This window comes from Papaver somniferum, chromosome 3, assembly GCF_003573695.1.
Source record: "Papaver somniferum cultivar HN1 chromosome 3, ASM357369v1, whole genome shotgun sequence".
Taxonomy (NCBI): Eukaryota; Viridiplantae; Streptophyta; class Magnoliopsida; order Ranunculales; family Papaveraceae; genus Papaver; species Papaver somniferum.
Window position 1 is genome coordinate 179,530,260 of NC_039360.1, and position 6,548 is coordinate 179,536,807.

General features: G+C 35.1%; 1 long non-coding RNA gene across 6 annotated transcripts; it reads left to right on the top strand.

Annotated features, from left to right (window-relative positions):
- Positions 1-511: 511 nt before the first annotated feature.
- Positions 512-3,906, top strand: LOC113358175. Of its 6 annotated transcripts, none has more exons than XR_003364242.1 (9): positions 512-1,000; positions 1,102-1,179; positions 1,342-1,478; positions 1,625-1,984; positions 2,136-2,392; positions 2,651-2,754; positions 2,900-3,014; positions 3,142-3,189; positions 3,555-3,906. It is a non-coding gene; the product is annotated as an uncharacterized LOC113358175 (long non-coding RNA). The 6 variants fall into 6 exon arrangements; XR_003364243.1 differs by having other exon boundaries at positions 2,136-2,214; XR_003364246.1 differs by having other exon boundaries at positions 1,625-1,823; positions 1,888-1,984; positions 2,136-2,754.
- Positions 3,907-6,548: the final 2,642 nt, after the last annotated feature.

Consider the following 6,548-nt stretch of genomic DNA (forward strand, 5'->3'; position numbering starts at 1 on the left):
TAGCAACTTAATACAGTGTGGTGTTCAATCTGGACTAGGTCCCGGGGTTTTTCTACATTTGCGGTTTCCTCGTTAACAAAATTCTGGTGTCTGTGTTATTTCTTTTTCGGATTATATTTTTTTATATAATTGAAATATCACAGGTTGTGCTTTAAGATCAATCAATTAGAATATCAAACCTTTGGCTGTTGATTTACATTGATTGACACTTGAACATTGGTTTTTGGTATCGTTCAAGTAATTCCTCTTATATTCAATCAGGCTCGCATATTTCTATTTGCTGATTGCGGATTGAATTAAGAGTTAGAGATATTAAACTATTTAATATACTTTAATCTAAATTGAGTCTGACTGTCTAGTTGATTCTCTAGATAGTGTATTGGAGTAAATCCGCTCAGATTGTCAAACTAATTGTTGGGTGTGGTTGTTGTATCCCCGCATTTTCAGGGATTGTTTCATATTCATTATTAAAGAGATATAAAACTACTGTAAATCTGGATACATGAAAGTATTTTATGAACAAACCTGCCTCGTTTCTATCGCTTCTCTCTCTCGCTTATCCTAAATTTATCTTCCTCTCTTTTCTTTTGTTACAGACGGCAAACACTAACTCTCTCCATCTTCATCTCCCCCTCTTCAACAATAATGGTGAAACAGAAGAATCATCAAAAGAAATTTAACCATTTTCTTCATCTACTTTATCTCCTCCATAAAACCACAAGATAACTGAAATAGTTTCACCTCCAAAATGAAAAATCACATCTTCTGAGCTATGTTCATCATCGTTAGATAACCTCTTTACTTCATCTCCTCATGGTCTCTCATCTCTTTAGAAGCCCAAACTTTTTACCAATTGGAAAACCCCAATAATCGTTCAATTTCAGATCTATTCAAGGTCGTCAATTGATTAATTACACAAAAGGAACACCCTAACTGGTGTTGGATATCATTTTTTTTTGGGTAATTCTCAGAATTACATCTACCAACAACTAATTGCAGAGTAAGAGACAGAAAATCAAAACCCTAATTTTTCTAATTTCTTTTTTTTTTTTTGTAACTGTAATTTATACTTCATTGATTTTGTTAATTTTGCCGCTGAAGCATATCGGTGTGGACATGGCTATGGAGAAAATGGGACAAGAATAGTTGCTCGAGAAATTGTGTGCTGAGCATATCTAGGTCAGATTTTTATCTCCTGATTAATTGATAATGTTTGCCGAATTTGATTTTGTTTTGATGAATTTGTTGTTTCATTTTATTTAGCATCAACAAGTAAAATTAGGGTTTCAGATTCTTATTTTGTTTGTTTATTGAGTTGAAGAATCTTGGTTTAATTTTCAGGGGTTTGGAATGGGATGCTGGTTTCTATATTGGACAGGGGAGGAGCCCCAGCTTATTGTCTGTGGAAGATATATTGGAGAGGAGTGGTATGACTTAGTTTATATGTCCTTCACATTCAGTTCTGGTAAAGGGAAAGGGTATGTTCTAACTTGATCTTTGGGTTCTTGAGAATTCTGATTGAATATAATGTTTTCACTGATCACAATCCTACATTATAAGTTTGTATTGTAGGATTTACTAATTTTTATCTCAAATGTATTGATCGCTTTTTTTATTGTATTAGGACATTGTGGAGGATTTGGTGTTGGTGGGTAGGTTTTGAGGGAGGAAGATCATGTTATAAGAGTGTTTTTTTTGTGTGTCTATGGTGGGAGGTTTTGCTGTTGTGGTGGACTAGGAGAGGCAGATGGTGGTGATGGGCATGAATAGATATTGTAGATTCTTGTACATCAACGCCTGTTTTATGATAGGATATTCTGAAGGTATCTTGTTCTGTGTGTTCCCCATTGTGCCATGTTAAAGTTCTAACATCACTAATATGTATAGTGTTTGGCCAACCTTCTATTATTTATGAAGATATGGTGTTCACAAGCCTAAGGCGCCCATGGATACTGAGAATGGGGAGAATGTCGAAGATCATGAGGTTAGGTTCTTATTTCTATACTTGTAAGTTTAATTTTTAGTGTACATATCATGTAAATGGTACTATCGTTTTTTTAAATAAATGTAGATGGTAGTATCATTTTTTGAGAATTTATTAATTTTTTGATGGTTTTGGTTTGTTCGATTTTCAGTCATTGCTGCCCTGGTTTACCACTACAATTTTTATGCTCGTGAGGTGCTCGATAGAAATCATGAAAGAAGGAAAAATGGGTAAAAAGGCATATTTGACCCTCGTCTTAGAAAAATGGTTGTTGATGTCATGTTGTTCAATGTTCAAGTGTAGTTGCCTCTTAAAAGGTTTGATATACATTTTGTCGTCGGCAGAACTTTCCTTCTCAGTTGAGCTAGTTAGTTAGCTAATGAAGGCATAAATGGTGAAGTTTTGCGGGTAAAATTTTGAACTATATAAATTGCGAGTAGAAATCTGAGAGTATGAAAACATTTTTGATATAGTATGACTGTATGAGAGACCCACTTATTATTATAAGATTTAATTATCCTTATCATGCTTATTGGCTATATTATGTGCATCTCTGAATTCACTTCTGTCTCATACTTGCAGATTAGCGAGAAGACTACGCTATTCATACTATTAATGTCATGCTACAATTGCTAATCATAATTTTGTTTGTGAATTTGGTTGTAGTGAGATTGCTGAAATGATGATTAAAAGAATGGTTGTTGTTTTTATGCCCAATGGTCTAGGCAATATACTAGGAAGATACGCATGATCCTGGAAGCTACCCTAAGGTCATTTTGCCGCTTTTGAATGAAATCATTATTGGTTTGCATCTTTTTTTGTCTAGTACAACTTGCATACCCTAAGGTTGTTTTGCTGGTTTTACTGCACTCATTATTTTAATTGTTTTGATCATTTTAAATGTTTTATTTTCAGGTCGGAGATGAAGAAGGGATGGGAAGATAACACCACTAATAATTTTATTACTAAGTTGGGGTTACGGTTCATTTTAATAATTTTATTCATTAAGTTAAGCGTTAACCAATATGAGGTAACTCTTTCGAAAGCCAACTTTTTTTTTCTCAGCTTGTGCTCTTACTTGTCTGCCATAGGTCGTTCTACACATTTTTTTTTCTCCTGGTACTCGACTCTCATAGATTGTCTTCTTTTCATCGCAGAATGGCTCTCTTGCTCATCACACTCTCAATCATGCTGACTTCTGAAAGGTAATGGTGCTGTTAAAGATATCAAGCTTCTTTTAAATAAATTTCGGTCATCAATTCGAATTTCAATTTTGTTTGTTGTTGTGACATGTGGTGCCTGCCTCAACTTGTTTGGTAATGAAAGCTTGGTTATTATTATCTGGAAAGGGTTGATGCTTGCTGAGATAATGAACTATTTTGCAGTTCATACATTAGTTGCAGCGGATGAGATATTCACACTATTTTGCAGTCATTACTATAGCTTATTTACATTATTAGTTATTTCATTGTTAGTCACTGCAAGTCATTGTGTAATCTTTATTAGTTTGCATCTAGTTGTCTCTTTGTTAATCTTCGCTGGATATTTATGACTTGTTTTGTGCTCTCAGGGATCTGAAAATGCAATAGCAAGCTAATTGACCTATTAGTTTCTAACATGAAACCAAGTGCAGTAGCTTCCTATTTCAAGCGTTGCAGATTCTTTTTCTTCAAAGGCACCACCTGACAAGAACTGGAACTATGGAGAAGCATTATGGTTACGTGAACTAGAGATTCAGTTGAACCAAATCTTCTTTTTTTTTTTGGTATTATAAATTAATGAGACGTCTGCTTCCACCAGCTCCTTAAAGGCTGTTCGAAGTAGTCGTAATTTGAAAAATCAAAGAATCTCAAAAGCAGTCGTTTTGAGAAATAAGACTACAATCTTAGGCTCCCCGAAACAGTCTTTTTTGGAGGTTTTAACTTTTAAGTGTGTTTCTGGCAGACCTTTTTTTGCATTTTCCACTAGTGGCATATCTATGGTTCGACAACGAATTTTTGGTACGGATACCTGGTATCCATACTGAAAAGGCGGGGGTCTAACAACCACACCCAATATTTTGCTTAACAATCTGTATGGACTAACTCCAATATACTTTCAAGGGGATCAACTAGACAGTCAGGCTCAATCTTAAGAAAAGTATATCAAAGAGTTATATCTCTATTTCTCAATTCAATCCGCAATCAAACAAATAGGAATTTGCGAGCCCGATTGAATATAAGAAATAACTTGGACGGTATCAAAAACCAATATCCAAGTGTCAATCAATTTAATCAACAACCAAAGGTTGGATTCAAAATTGATTGAACTTACGCACAACCTGTGATACTTCAATTATATATACAAATATAGTGCGGGAAAGAAATAAAATAGACACCAGAAGTTTTGTTAACGAGGAAACTGCAAATGCAGAAAAACCCGGGACCTAGTCCAGATTTGAACACCACACTGTATTAAGCCGCTACAGACACTAGCATACTCCAAGTTAACTTCGGACTGGAATTTAGTTGAGCCCTAACCAATCTCACACTAATCAAGGTACAGTCGCGTTCCTTACGCCACTAGAACCACGCCGGATTATGTACACTTGATTCCCTTAGCTGATCTCACCCACAACTAAGAGTAACTACGACCCAGAGTCGAAGACTTGATAAACCAATCTGTCTCACACACAAAAGTTTATTGAATAGATAAATCTGTCTCCCACAGATAAACCTATGAGTTTTGTTCCGTATTTTGATAAATCAAGGTGAATAGGAACCAATTGATATATATATACCGGACTTATATTCCCGAATAATAGCTTAGAAATATCAATCACCTCACAATAATCTTAATCTTATGGTAGCGAAACAACATATTGTGGAATCACAAACGATGAGACGAAGATGTTTCTGACTACTTTTTATCTTGCCTCTCGGAGATTAAATCTCGATCAAATCTTAGAGAAGATAGTACTCAATCACGATAGAACAACAAGATCAGAACAAGCAACTACAGAGAAAATAGCTGGGTTTGGCTTCACAATCCCAATGAAGTCTTCAAGTCGTTATCCTACAGGGTTTCGTGAAAACCTAAGGTTAAAGGAGAATCGACTCTAGTCGCAACTAGTATCACACAGAAGGTTTGGGATTAGGTTTCCCAGTTGCTAGAATTCTCCTTTATATAGTCTTCAAATCAGGGTTTGCAATCAACGCTACCTTGGTAACAAAGCATTCAATATTCACCATTAGATGAAAACATGATTAGACGCAAGCTAATATCTTTCAACTGTTAGATCGAACTTAGCTTGTTACACACAAATGAAAAGCGACTTCATTTAGATATGAGCAACCGTACTTAAACGTGTACACCTTTGTTGGCTCAACAATAGTTAACCGAAGTTAGTCATATGAACACTTTAATATCAACCTCATTCATCTTAACCATAACTAGTTCAAATGACTGAAGAGAAACTAGTTCTAGAGTTGTTCAATTGTTTATATCCTCATAGAAGTATATGACAAAATTGAAGCAAAATCGATTTTTATTCACTCGAATCAAGTCATCAACATTATAGCCACGGTTTGCAAAAGATTGCATTCCTTAATATATAAATGTTTTAGTTCATGAACAAATCGATTTTAGAACTTACCTTACTCAGGTATGTATACGGATACGCGTACCTAAGTACCCGAACTAAGTTTGGGTTTGCCAGTATGCGAACGGGTACGCATACCTTCCAAACTCAGCATAAATTCTCGGACCTAAACCTCACGCCAGTACGCGTACAAGGTTCCCGGACTTTCACTAAACCAACCAGTACGAATACGGGTATGCATACTATGGTTCCCGGACTTGGATTACATATATGCAAGTACGCATACTATGCTTATATCCAATTATTCTAAACTCCATTTCAATCATTGAAACATTCTCGGAAGACGACAATAGCTGTCTCACACAAACTATTAGATTCAAAGCAAACAAGTGATCAAATGATCAATACGAAACATTCTGAGTCTACATCAAATGACTATCTCACACAAATCATGTAAGATATTACAAAGAGATTTTCACATGATCATCTTTTGACTTTCCTTAAGAATATAAGATGAACTTGGTTAAAGCGAAAGCTTACCAACACATATTTCTAGAAATATGTAAGCGAGTTAAACTCAGCTCAAAATATCAAATGTGCATAATTGAAGTCTACATAGCTATACGACTTTTGTCTCAAATAGAAGATAGAGTAGATAAGCTTTTGAGTGATAGATGAGTTCAAGTCTCCACATACCTTTTGTTGATGAAGTTCCACAAGCTCCCCTTAGTAATTCTTCGTCTTCAATCGATGAACGCCGTGAAGTATAATGCTCAACTACACTTTCTAACCTATTCCAAGACTTAGCTATAAGTAGATTAGAAATCAAGACTTATAGTTTTGTCAACTAAACTTGACAAACAAGCTTGAGATAGCAACGCTTACGAGTTCGACCGAGCAGTGCTTTAACAATCTCCCATTTTGTCAATTTTAGTGATAAAACTATCAATACATATGGATTATAATATAAATAAACTTTGTATC